Below are 14568 nucleotides of genomic sequence, written 5' to 3'. Positions count from 1 at the left end.
AAAGCAAACCTCTTTCCACAGGGAACAGCAAGGAAGAGGGGAAGGGAGGCCTCAATGGGACCCCCATGGCTTCAGGGAAGGTGGAAGGTCCCGGGGCTGGAGGGAGGTGCTGGTAAATTAGTACTGCACTGAGCAATGGCACTCAGAAAATTATTGTACTTGGCAGAAGCAATATGTTTTACCATTATTTGTTTTATCAAGGTAAAATTCATATGATATAAAACTAACCATCTTAAAGTGTCCAAATTGGTGACATTTAGTTTATTCACAAAATTGCACAACTGTCTGCGGAATCTAATTCTCAGACATTTCCATCATTCCCAAAGGGGACTCCATATCCATAAGTAGTCACTTCCCACGCCACTCTCTCCAGAGGCCATATTCTTGTCAAGGGCCTTTCTGTTGCTTCCTCTCTACCCCAAACTCAGTGCTCACTAGATTCCTTTGTCAGGCCTGGTATCTAGTGAGCACTGACTGTGACTTATTGGCTCTGGATCCATCTCAAGAGCAGAACATTTCTTTTGACCAACTAGATTTCCAGCTGGATACAAGCCTTTGCTTGACAACATTGCATCTGCCATTATGTTCTCACAAGGCCACCACAATGTAGCAAGAGCTTGGTCATCAGTGTGGAATTACTCCATATCAGGTAGGAGTGATAAGTGTCTGCTCTGGGCATCATCAGAGCTGGGTTGGATTCTTGCCTCTGCCCCTGTGCCCTGGTCCTTGGTGCTTCTGAGTCGTACAGTTCCCATTTGCAAAGGGAAGTCATGATCATAACTCTCCTTTAGGGTCACGGTAAGTAGTGCTAATGAGCCAATGGCGAATGCAATAAAATGATGAATACAGCTTCTCCCACTTCGGAGGCCTCCACACCCTGTAGGAAAAACAGTGCAGATCTGAGAAAGAGGGCTAGAAGGCAGATGGCACTGTTGGAAATGTAAGGAACAAGGCTATTGGGTCAGATAGAAGGTTATGGAAGGGTTTCAAGTCAACAAGCAGGAAGTGACACATAGCCTGTCACTTCCCAAGTCCCAGTGACATACTCTCACAGCCTCTCACAGCTGGGGGCCAGAAAACAAGACTGATGGGGTCTATCCAAACAAGCAACCCAGTCTTTGGCCCTGTGTATCCTTGCAAAACTAAAACAATGACCTCTCCCAGCTAACCTTCTGCAGTAAGAATCAAAGGTCCCACGGAGGCCCTGGTAGCCCGGGTGACGCTCCCTGCCTGGGGTGTGAGAACAGAGTCTGTGTTGAGCAATGAGAGGCAGATTCCCAAGTACCAAGAGGAGTTCGTATTAAGATGCAGAGTTACATTCCCCATGCATATCTGCAGTCCCGAGGGAGGCGGGACACAGATCTCCCACTCCATGTATGCCCCTGAATTCTTCCTACAGCCAGCTAAACAAACTGTTGACCTAGGCCAAACTGTTTCTGCTTCACCCAAGTAGATCACTTCCAGAGCCATGGTACTCCCTGAAACTAGCCATGTTGGGGAATGAAAAATATTCTATTTTGGAGCTCTGAGGGGTTTAGTTAAGACAGGATCTAAGAGCCGAAGAACAACAGTGTAAGGAGTAGTGGTAGCCATCATGGCGACCCACTGAACACGTCTGTCCTCCGCTCAGTAACGTCAGAATTACACCTCCCTGGCTCTTTTGAAGTTAGGCGTGATCGTGTGATTGGCTCCGGTTACTACTGTGAGCAGAAGTGAGAAGAGACATTTATCACTTCTTCCCCTTGCCAAGGTATTCATGGAAGCACTTACCAAGAATGGGATCCTATCATTTGTAGGTAAATGGATGTGACTGGAGATTGTCATGTTAAGTGAAGTAAGCCAGGTTCAGAAGGACAAAGGTCATGTCTTCATATGTGGAAGCTAGGCCTAAAGGGTGAGCACATGCATTAATATGTACATGCTCATATGTAACATACACGGTATGTGTGTAATAACGGGACTGGGGGAGGAGAGAGAGGAAAGGAGTGCTACAGAGGGAGTAATATCCAAATACATTGCTTCTGTGTATGAAGATGGCAAACTGAAAACTTAAAAATGGAGGGAGGAGGGGAAAGGAAAGAGAGTAATAGAGGGAGTTCATTTGATTAAATTAAATGTAATCATCTGTGAGGTACCACAGTGAAACTGCTTAGAACAATGAATATAGTATACCCAAAAAAATTGAAGGACAGGAACGTAAAACGGGTCCTGTTCAGGGGTGGGGCGTCAGTGGGAGGGGGAGGGTAAACAAGGGTGCAGGAGAGAGAACATGGTCAATGTTCGTGGTATGATTGTATAGAAATAGAACGACGGGACCTGTTGAAATTGTCTTGAGAAGGAGGGGAAGGGTGGAGAAAAATGAGGGAGCGGTGAATCTAACCACAGTACATTATAAATACATATGGAAACGTCACAGTCAAACCCCTGTACAACTAATATATGCAAATAAAATGTAAAAAAAAAAAAAAGATGTCATCCTTATCAGCCTCTCTCCCTGAGTAAGCATTTGAATACAATGTCCCTGTCCCCTGTTCTGGATGGTGAGAGCGATTGAGAAATGAACATTTGTTGTGCTAAGGTTTTGAGTTTGGGAGGGTTTTGCTTCCATCTAGCCTAACCCCTACTAGCTGATATGAAATAATTCAAGTTGTCTGCTGTGAAAAATTCTGTCATCACCCCAGGAGACCGCAGTTAATTCAACATGGCTCACTGATGCTTTGATGCAGGGAATTCCTTTGGGAAGCTCCGGGAAGATGCAGTGACTTAATGTCTGGGTTTCTCACATCTCCATGTATGTATCTACTATTTTTGTGTGTCATCCTAGTTTATTATTTTTGATTTATCACCTAATGTAACTTACTTGTGATTTTGTTCAATATGTTCTTTAAATATTTGAGGACCCTAGAGGATTTTTTATTTACGAAGGGAGAGAAACATGGCCACTGAATCTAAAAATTTTTGCAGAAAATGGGAACAAAACCTCAACACCAAACAAAAAAAATCCAATAATTTACCATAATCATAAGAAAGAATTACTTGAGTGACATTTACTATGATTTTTGAAGGGCTCCCAACTAATTCTATAATTTTAAAACATTATTTCCTCATTTCTTTTAAATTTTTCATGCCAAATTTCTTTTCCCTGCTCATTTAATAACACCACTTGATATAAATTCCTCTACATTGGTTATTTCACTTGATCCTGTAGATAACTCTCCTTTGATATGACAAAGGCAGCTATTATTTTTTCACTTCATGTTTTTATATCCATTTTCCTTATCCCACTCATCCAACAAGTCTGTGAGGTGAGAAATGCACCTGTTCCTATTCCCATTCAATAGACAGTGTCACTGAGCCCAAGAGAGGTCAAACCACACAGTGTGCTAACACAGAAATAGAAAAAGGCCCAGAAATGAAATATTCTGGCTCAGAGCATTAATCGAAAAAGCAGAAAGACCAAGATCATTACATATTTTAAAACCCTACTTTCAGGAAAAGACTGGATAGAAATATAAAATCTGAAATGAGTTGGGAAAGAGGGCTGTGATTATGAGTGAGTCCTTAATGTTTAATGCATCTTCTTTAATGTCTTTGTAATAGTGGTGTAAATATGGATAGAAACTGGAAATAGAAAGCTTGTTGGGATAGCCTTATCTTTTATTCTCTTAATAGAGAGTAGACCAATTTCAGTTCAAATATTTCTTGAGTTCAAGATTCAGACTGTCGTTAAGTTTGTATTTAAAAATCTGTCAATTAAAATGATAGCAAATATACATCAAACACTTACTATGTCCTAGGCATTGGGCTTGGTGCTTTACATGGGTTTTTTAAAATTGTTTCTTCTAGAGCAATGAGATGGTTTGAGTGTGGTTGTTAGTTTGTTCAGTTTTACAGATGAGGACACTGAGCCTCAGGGAGATTAAATTACTTGCTCACAGCTACATGGCTAGGAAACTATAAAGAACAGGACTGTATCCAGCCAGGGACACCAGTGGTGAAGCTTATAACCACCTTGCTGTGTTGTCTACAGCTGTCCTATTTGTCATTGTTAGGAACGTCTGAAGACATAAAGCATACAACTATTTCCCTGGAATATGGATTTGTCCCTTCCCCCTTATACCTACTTATATTACATCCTTCTCGTAACTGTTCAATGCTTTTCATGCTCAGGATGAAGAGTGTGATTCTTATTTCCACCTCCTATAGATTAGGAGTGTCTGTCCACAGTGTGGTATTGACAGGCATTTGAAGGCTACAGAAGCATGACTATTGTGATTTGTAATGTTGGCCTTGAGCACCGGAAGGAATATGGTAACCAAGTGCAAGCAATCAGTCTGCTGGAATGGGAGGTGGGTGAAATGAAGCTTTGGGGTACAGGCATAGGGCTATTGTACTTAAAACTTCACAAGATACTGAAAGCAATGGAAGACATTTTGACCCTAAACCACTTAAAAGAGAGAACCCAACCCACAAATCTCAGGTTAGTGACAGGGTAGTGGCACATAATAGGACTTCCATTGTTTTTGCCCCTGATTAGCAGCAAAAGTCTTCCTCTTTTTCTCTGTCATTTATTTATCCAGAAAATCTCAAGGGTCTACCACACACCAGCCATTCCTCTAAGTAATGAGGAAAGGGCAGAGAACAAGGTAGGCAAAATCTCTGTTCTCAAGGGTTTATATTCTAGTATGGAGAGGAGCAATAAAATAGTAAATATGCAAACATTTAATATAATATTTCAGCATTAGGTGCTGTGGAAAAGTAAAGCAAACCAGGTGACCCAGTGTGACAAAGCAGAGGAGGTGGTGGACACCTTAGGTAGATGATGGCTGGGACAGCCTGGCTGTCTCATGGTCACTCTGAGTGAGTGGCTTTGACCTGTCTTCACCGTCAGGCTCTTGGCTGAAGTCAGTTGCATGCAAACACTAGCAGTGGGGCCCAAAGATGTTTTACTTCTCAAAGACTCACTGCCAGGGCTGGGATGTAGCTCGGTGGTACAGCGCTTGCCTAGCATGCGTGAGGCCCTGGGTTCGATCCCAGCACCAAAAAAGAAAAGACAAAAAAAAAAAAACCTCTCCTCAAAGACTCACTGCCTGGGCTTCTCACCTGGAGTATGCTTCCATTCCTTCATCTCATGCGTGGGACTCACCATTCATCAAGATTCTGGTTGAGTCATGCTTGGTCCACTCAAGGAGAGCTTGGTATCTCTTGCTGGGGTCGCTATGATCCCTTGGATTTTTCTTTTTGGGTGTTTCAGTGATAAGCACAGAGACAAATGAAGCCTCATCTAGTCACTTCCAGCTTCCCTTCCTCCAGGAATCAATGTCCTTTGCAGCCCCAGTGCCTAATCCAAGCTTGTTATACAGTGAGAACCCAATAGTACAATACTGGAGGAGAGGATGGCTGGCTGGCTGGTCAAGTCCATGGATTTGCACACACTTTTCCCTGGACTTTCCACAGATTGCTTTAGCTCTCTGAGCTGTAGTTTTCTCATCAATAAGGTAGAGATAAAAATATCCAATTAAAAACATCCAATTATGAAGATTGAATGAGATGAGTCATATAAAACAATCTGTAAAACATCTGACCCAAAGTTAGCCTGGATAAATGATAGTGTTTGGCAGGAAGTCTCAAACTGAGTAATTAATAGTGGTAATAGCAGTGATCTAGTTGGTGATTAGCGAAAAATGGATGGATGGAAGGATGAGTGCATGCTTCTGCATTTGTGGTTGTACTTGACTTGGAATGACTGTTCTGTTTTAAATTCCTCTGGCTTGGTGTTCTCCTTGCACCCTTCTGTCTCCAATCTTAGTTACCTGGTTAGGGCTTAAAAGTCTATGTATTAGTTCACCATGTTCAGGGCTTTACATGATATCTAGAGATTTATTAAATATTGGACTGACATCTGCCTCATGTGCAGCTCTACTACTGTTTACTCCTTCCATTCATCTTCTTTTTCTTCCATCTACACATCAATAACTAGTCATTTGGGTGCCATTTAATGCTCCATAAATGTTATGAGCTTTGTGCAGCACTAACTCAGAGGGATACAGGAAAAAGAGTTTATTTGCTATTTTAATCAATTTCTCAACATTATCCTTGGGCTTCCTTCCAGTGGCTTGAATATTTAGGCCCAGCACCCAGGGATTTGACAAGAAAATTGTTATTGATGTGTGGAGTTAAAAAGGCCAGAACAGTAAGTTTCTTACTGTGCTAACTGGTCACTCTGCATGCCTTGGCACGAATCATGCTTGGAACTGCCTGTCCATCATGGTTTTATGCTCACTGATGTGTGACAGAGGCTTGGGCCCTCCCCTGAGCCTGTCCGAGCCCCAACCTGCTCACTGCAGAACCCAAATGACTTTTGCTCATGGGCAGAAGGACAAAGAACTTCAACGCACTTAGGCTTCTGATGTGTGTGACTTAGGGTCTTCCTGTCCCAGGAGCCCAGAACGGGGTAGGAGATGGTAGGAGATGGTTGTAGGGCCGATCGTCAGGGTCCTGAACACCAATCAGAGGCCATGCCTACCTGACAACCTTTGGTGTCCTTCCTGCCTCCAGAGCAGAAGGTGAAATCAGGAAATAGGCCAAGCACTAGGAAGTACACAGAAGCTGAATGGAAACGTGCATATAAACACACACATGTACATGCATGAGCAAATATGTGTGTGCACATATTGTGCTGCCATTAAAATTATGTTTTCAAAATATTTAACCCTGGGAATGCTTATGATGAGTGTTAAAAAGATAGATAAAATTGTATATTATATACGATGTTACAGGCAAAAACAAAATCAATAATTATCACATCAAGTTGGTTGCATTACACCAAGCTTTATTTTCTTAGTGATCTTTTTGTATTTTTCCAAATTTCTATAATATTCTAATATTGTTTTTTAAGTTATTATAACTTATGGGAAAGTGGTAACAGGAGAGACAATCAGAATGAAAGGCAATGGGAGGGACGAAGTATTTCAGACAAGTTTCAAGAGATAAGAATCTAGCTTCAACTGTCTAAGTAGCAAACACAAATATACTGGGTTACTTAACCCAGGATCCAGGAGCCCTTGGCTCAGACATGGCGATCCAAGTGTTTCAGCAGTGTCCTGAGGCTCTTTGTCTATCTCCTTCTTCTCTGTGGCTTCTCTTCCTTCTCCTTGAAGTACTGCCAGAGGCAGCAGAGAAGAGCAGTTGAGCATGAGCTCAGGAGCCAAGCTGCATGAATTTAAGTTATGCTTTATACAATAGTGATCATAATAGAAGGTTTACAAAGGTTAACTGAGTGACTTCAGGTAAGGCACTTAGAATAGGTCTTGTTTATATGTAAGTAACACTCAGCAAATGCCCTCTGTCATTACTTCCACCTCACCCCCATCATCACCAATAGCATTATCTCCATCTTCACCACCACCACCAGCATCACCACCGTCACCAACACAACCCTCACTTCCACGACCATCACTACCTTATCACCACCTCCACCTCCATCACCACCATCACCATCCCCCCACCATTACGACCACCACCATCACCCTCACCACCATGATCACCACTACCCCATCACCACCTCCATCATTATCATCACCATCATCACAACCACCATCCACCACCCGTCCGCCATCACCACCACAATACTACCGCCATCACTTGTCTTTGCTGACATTTTGCAGCTAAGACCCCACCAAGTGACAAAAGAGCAACCTACAGCTTTTAAACTTAGCATCTGTGTGAGTCAGTTTCTCACTGCTGTGACAAATACCTGACAGAAACAATTTAAGGGACTAAGGATTTACTTTGGCTCATGGTTTTGGAGGTTTCAGTCCATAATCAATTGACTCCATTGCTTTTGGCCCATGGCAAGACAGAGATATCATGATGGAAGGAAATGGTGGAGGAGAGCTGCTCACCTTATGGTAGTCAGGAAGAAAAGAGAGAAGGAGAGGGCAAGGATGAGGAAGAGGGAGAGAGAGAGAGAGAGAAGAAGCCTAGGACAAGGTACTTCTTTCCAGGGCACGTCCCAGTTACCTACTTCCTCCAACTAGACCCCACCTCCTACTTCCTACCACCTCCCAGTAATGCTGTCATATCATGAATCCACCAAGGGGTTAATCCATTAGCCATGTCAAAGCCCTGAGGGGGCAATCACTTCCTTAAAGCCCATCAGCCTGTGAGCAAGCCTTTAATGCACGAGACTTTTGAAGGGCACTTTATATCCAAACCATGAGAAATTCACAAAAGAGGATTCTCCTACATTCAAATATGAGTACTGGAAACTTTAATTGGTCTCACTTGGTTTTGTGCCACTCTTCAACCAGTCAGTCCCTATGGCCCAGGAAGTGGGGTACACAGCTTTCCCAGACTGAGTCACAGCTCTTTTCTATGATAGAGCTGAGACACTATGATTTACATGTCCACCAGGGCCTTGGAGAATGACATGAGAATTCCTCAGAAGCAAAAGGAAGACTGAGAATAGGCACTCAAAAAAAATATTGCTATCAAAGAGGGATTTCCTCAACTTGAGAGTTCTAAACCTCGTACTGTCATAGAAACCAGTGATTGAGTCAGTGGTGGCTCTAGTATGTAATCCTAGGTGTCTAGGTGTTCAGGAAGCAGAGATTGAGAGGATTGAGGTTTCAGGCCAGCCCAAGCAAAAAGTTTGAGAGATCTCATCTTAACCAATGGCCTGGCACAGTGGTACATGCCTATCATTTCAGCTACAAGCACAGGGAATAAAGTGAGATTCTATCTCAAAAGTAACCAGAGCAAAATAGGCTGGAGGCTTGGCTCAAGTGGTAGAGCACCTACCTAGTCAAGCACAAGGCACTGAGTTCAATCCCCAGTACTGCCCACAATCTGCACCGCTCCCCCCCCAGTTTTTTCTTCCAGCTGGAGTAAGGGCAAGGCAGGAATAAATAAAGAAGACTAGTTAGGAAGCCAGTGCTGTGATCCAGTTGAGTGATTTCAGTGTCCCAAACCAAAGAGAATGGATAGATATGAGAAGCAAAGGGGTTGACTCTTTAGGACTTTGAGATCAGGAGCTAGGAGAGAGGAAGTAAAAATGCTCATTTTTCCTCTTTGGTCAAGTGTTTGGGCATCATTTAATGAGATGGAAATAAGCAAGGAAGAACAGACTGGGGACAATGGAGCACAGAGAAGAGATGAAGCCACCAAGGCCACCCACCATCATGAGGTACCTAGTGTCCTTTTCTCAGCAGATCCTGGTGGCAGCACTGCTCAAAGGATGTTCGATGAACCATGGCCATTTCTGTTGGTTGATGAAACACTGAACACAACTGTTCTGTAGGCAAAACATGTTCATGCTGGCTTTAAGGTCACCAAGCATTTCTGAAGGTGGCAAGTCAGTATCAAGGACTGCACAATGCATTTGCAATGTTTCCAGACTCAGGAGAAAATCTGTAGTTTTAGTGATCCATATGATCAGCCCAAACAACCAATTTACCTTGTTGTAATCGGTGTAAATTACAATAGTGAGAATATTCTCCATCTTCTGCACCGTTTAGTGGAATGCCTTCTCTTCTATTATTTAATCTCCTGGGCCTCAGGGAATTTTTCTACACTGATCTAATAGAGCAGAAGCCAGTTTTATTTTCAGGATTTATTAGAAATGATACCACTTGCTCCCTCTTGGCTATGAGGTTCACATTATGGGTGAAAAAAACAGATCTGATGATCCTTTAAAAAGACTGGAGGACACAGGAGTCAACATATAGCATTAAAATCACTCGCATTGCCAAGGCCTTTTAAGATTCATGTGTTAATTTTAAATTCAAGCATTAAAAAGGGCACAGAAATATACTGAAAAGCAGTGGATCCTACTTCTTATGTGTCAGACCGTTGGAAGGGCACAACACAGTCTGCTTATGGATTATCTCATCTCCATCTACTGATCCCGGGTCAAGGATATCTACTGTGATTCTTACGACCTCTCCTTCCTATTGTTCTCCACTTAATTGTTGGCAATGAAGATGACAAGTAATGTGACTCTATTTGGTGAGTATATAGTACATATTTCTTGTTTTTTAAGAGACTCATACACAGCACCTTAAATGTTCAGAACACAACTGAGAACCTAGAAGGAAGCAAGATAACAGACAACAGAACAGCTCATGCTAAAGCTGGTGAATTTTATCCAAAGAGAATCACTCTGCTGCCCACAGGGTCCTATTAACACTTATTTCTAACAAAATTCCATGATCAGCTCTCTGATTTCCTACACAATAGCAAAACAGAAGATGGAAGATAGGTTACTACACGGATCACTTCATGAACTCAGTTTGTAGAGAACTGGACAAGGAAGGAGAAAACAAATTCCCCAACATATTTATTGAGGACCTGCTCTAAGCTTGATCTTGAACTAGGTGCTATGCATAGAAAGATGGATAATTTTAGTTTTATTTAGGAGTTGGGGATTGCTGAGGAAGAAATGTATAATTACAGTACAACATGGTGAAGATCTATGCAAATTTTGCTAGGTTGAGAACAAAGGAAGAAACATTAGGTTTTGCCTAGGAGCTGAGGAAGACCTTGGAATGATGGGAACATCTGGGTTGGATCAGAGTTAAAGAATCAATGCTGACCAGCAGCCACAGGAATGAATGAATTTCAACCCAATTGTGTATGGACAGATAGGTATGGGCAGACATGATAGGCAGGTGTGTAAGAGTGCAGATGGATAGGCAGATATGAAGGGATAGCTGTGGAAAGGAGGTGTCATTGGGGCTGCGGTGACTGTATAAAACATGGAGGAAGCCTTGCTAGTATAGGAGACTGGTGTCACTCTGAAAGTCATGAAATGCAATGCCAGGATATTTGGACTTTTCCAGAAAGGCAAAGAGTAGTCAGTAGAGTTTTAGAAATTAGGTTTGGTTGATGAAAGTTAAATGTAGCAGAAATTTGGAGGATGGAATACAGCTGATGCTGACCAGTCTGGCAGTCAGGAAACCATGACAATGGGCTGAGTGAAAGATGGTGATAACCAGACAGGGGCAGTACTGGGGAAGACAATAGAGAAGAGTGGGAATGTGGACATATGACAAAGGGAGAGAGGGGAAAGAGAGGGAGAGTCTTTGTATATGTGAGAATATTGTCTGTGCATGTACTGGTTAAAAAGTGTCATGAACTAAAATCTTCAGGCCTTGATGGGGGGCAAGAAAGAGGAAGAAAGTGGAAAGAAGCAGGCAATGAGTCAGTAATTTTACGATGTATATAAGTGAGTTAGTCAGCTTTATGTTACTGTAACAAATATTGGCAATAATCAGAATGTGAAGAGAAAAGATTTATCTTGGCTCACAGTTTTAGTGATTCCAGAGCACCATTTGTTGGCCCTGCTGCTTTGGGGCCTGTGGCAAAGCACCATACCATGGCAGGAAGTATGTAAGGGAGCAAGCTAGTCACCTCATGGTGGCCAGGAAGCAAAAGTGAGAAAGAGGAAGAGACTTTTGTCCCATAATCCCCTTCAAGGACATGCCCCTAATAACCTATAACCTCCCCTTTGCCCCATCTCTTAAAGGCCCCACCAAGACTAAGCCTTTAACATGTGGGCTTTGATAGATATTCCAGACCCAAACCAAGATATTTAAGCACAAAATCTACATCTTACCCCAACCTCACAAATTCTGATCCTTGGGGGTATTTGGATGGGGTGGATCTAAAGTTTGCCTTTGAAATAGCCAAGAAAACTTTATCAAATGCAAAACCATGGCTTTCCACATGGAAATCACCTGGATCTTTGTTAAAAACAGAGATTCTTCAGACCTTACCCCAAGCTTCCTAAATGTCTCTGAGTGGAAACTCAGGGAATTCCTAGTTGGAGGACAGTTGAGCAGCTGGGACGGGAAGCCAACGCTTTAAACAACTCAACTACCAGTCGTTTGAAAAAGGGTGTCCAAACACTCAGGAAAGCAAAAGATTCGTGTGCCGTTCAACCAATGCTATTACATTTTCATTCTATGAAAAGGCAAGCTTCTTTACTTAATACTACTTTGGAGAAGTCATCTCAGAGTCATTGCACATGCTTAAGGATAATTCATTGCATTTCTTTAAATCTATTCCTTAATTAAGTCTCTCCAGTATTTTACCCTCAGCCCAATGGTTTGATAGATAGCTCTGAGTAACAGGCCAAACTGAGGTTAAGCAGCCCACAGAAAATCATCAGCTGTGGTTCCCGTTTCCTTTCTCTTTACCTCCTGCTCTAGGTGAGCTCATCCAGACGGTTGTTTAAATATCATCTATGTGCCGATGACTCACAAGGTTTTATCTTCAGCCTGGGCCTCTCATCTGCACTTCAGGTCATCTAACCAGCTGTCTCCCTGTCATCTCTACTTGGAGTCTCACACGAATTTCAATTTTAAGACAAAATGTATTGAACTTTTACAGTCATCTACCAAACCTGCACTTCCCTCAGTCCCAGTCTTCCCAACCTCAGCAAACAGCACCTCCATGTATCGTGTCACTCTGGCCAAAAATCTGGGAGCAATTGTGTAAGACCTGCCCTTCCTCTAACCACTCCTAACACTGAATCTATTTCTAAATGCCGTCAGTGTTTCCTCCCAAAAGCCTGTCAAAACTGCCCACGACTCCACTGACATGAACTTGATCCAAGTGACCACCATCCAAATGGACTTTTTCTGCTCCAGTCACCTTCACCACAGCCAGAATTGTCCTTAAAAATTACATCACATCATTCTGCTGCTTAAAAGCCTTGAGTGGCTTTTCAGTGCACTCAGAACATATCCAAATCCCTTCCCCCAAGACCTAAATAATAAGTTATGGGTTAAATGGCTCTCCCTGCTCTTCCATCCAGGCCCGGTGTCCTTCTATCACCACCCTTCTTTCATATAGACCTTCCTCCAGGTCCTTAAAAACACCCAATTCATTCCTGTACTGCCCCCTCCCATATTCACATGGCATAGGAATTGCTCACCTAGCTAAATTCTCCTCCTGCAGGTCTGAGCTAAATCTCGCCTTAGAGAGATCTTCCCTGACCATCTAAGCTGGAAGTCAACGTGGTCTCTATAAAAAGCCACATAGTAAATATTTTAGGCTATGTGGCTTATGAGACTCCTGCCACAACTACTGAATTTCAGTTTGGCCATTGCAGCAACAGCAACCATAGACAATATGTAAGTGAGTGAACATGGTTGTGTTCCAATAAAACTTTATTTATAAAAATAGGCAGTGGGTCAGATTGGGTCGTTCAGCTATGATTTGTGGCTGATCTAAGCCAAAGTATGACTTCTTGTTATTCCTTCCCAGAGCTTTTTCAAAATTCTCCCAACACCCATTGCCTGTTTCTTGCACTAGTCTGTTAGATGCAGGAGGGCAGGAGCAAACCTGAATGCTTGTTTTTGTTAGAATATATAGGGTCTAGAACAGTGTTTGCTGCACAGTGAGGCCTTAGTATAAGCATATGCTGAATAAAGGAAGAAAAGGAGAGAGAAGGGAAGGAAGGAATTCTTCAAGGCCAAACAGTAGCAGCCATGACTGGCTCCTATGTGTTGACTCCATCCCTCTGTCAGGACAGCACCAGGGTGGTTCCTTTTAATTTTGTGGCTTTCTCATTCATTCCTCCAGCCATCCCCTGCTTCAGATATTCTCTTTATAGTGAGACCTGCACTAAGGAAACTGACCTGCCCAGGTTCTTCTGAGCATCCAGTCCTGCAGGCTGAGGGCTCATCCCAAATCCCAGTTCCCAGAGCCTTCTTTCTGGGTTATTTTTGTTGGGAGGCCAGGGGAAGATTCAAGTTTTGTGGAGTGCAATCAAGAGGTGCAAAGCAATTAGCAAAGGCGGCCAGCAGAGGCAGCTCTCAGCTGTGGGGAAGCCCACCCTCTCCTTCCAGCCCTTAACATCATTCTCCACCTTGGCAGATGAAAAGCAACTAACTGGGCACCCCAAAAGTTTAACACCAGCATTCCTTTGAAAGAGATGTCTCCCCACGGATTAAAGACTCACTCCGATCTCTTTCTTTCCCCATCCCTGCTCCCATCCTGCTCCCATCCCCTGCCCCGCTCCAAGCTGACTGGGACACCAGTGAAGAAGCTGAGAAGCTGAGCAGTCATTATTAAAGATCATCAAGTAGAGAGCTCTTCACCAGGCGGGAGGAGGTTTAATAGACAGCAAGACTATTCCTGCTGGCTCCTGTTAAGGTCTCATCAAAACTGTGCCTAATTAAAATCCTCAATTTAATTATGCTCCTTTGCATTACAAATTTTGATCCAATTGGTTTAATTTGGTGCAAGGAGAGATGTTTGGTTCACACAAGAACGAAACCCACCCTGTAGCTAGATCCTGTGTTTGGCAGTCTCTTGGGACCCTCTTGGGATCCCCCCTTCCTTGTAGCATCCAGATTGCCTTTGGATCTGGTGACTTGGAATTGGCAGTTGGTACTCTGCACACATCTGCGGGAGCCATCCTGCAGCCACACTGAAGCTGACAGCTGTCTTCCCCCCACCCATCTCCCCCAGTCTCGTTTTCCTCCTCTGCTTTTGAAATGCCCCCATCTCAGGGAAAAATCACACCCAATCTGTTGGTAAAAGATGCTGAAAGATGGA

The 14568-nt window shown here is 43.1% G+C and overlaps 1 long non-coding RNA gene across 1 annotated transcript in view; it reads left to right on the top strand.

Annotated features, from left to right (window-relative positions):
• The window catches only part of LOC141418000 (uncharacterized), a 219193-nt gene that overhangs the window by 110983 nt on the left and 93642 nt on the right, over window positions 1-14568 (top strand). The window lies entirely within an intron of this gene.

The sequence above is a fragment of the Castor canadensis genome, chromosome 16 (genome assembly GCF_047511655.1).
Source record: "Castor canadensis chromosome 16, mCasCan1.hap1v2, whole genome shotgun sequence".
NCBI classification, from domain to species: Eukaryota; Metazoa; Chordata; class Mammalia; order Rodentia; family Castoridae; genus Castor; species Castor canadensis.
Note: the sequence above shows the minus strand (reverse complement) of the source record. Positions and strands in the feature narration are given on the sequence as shown.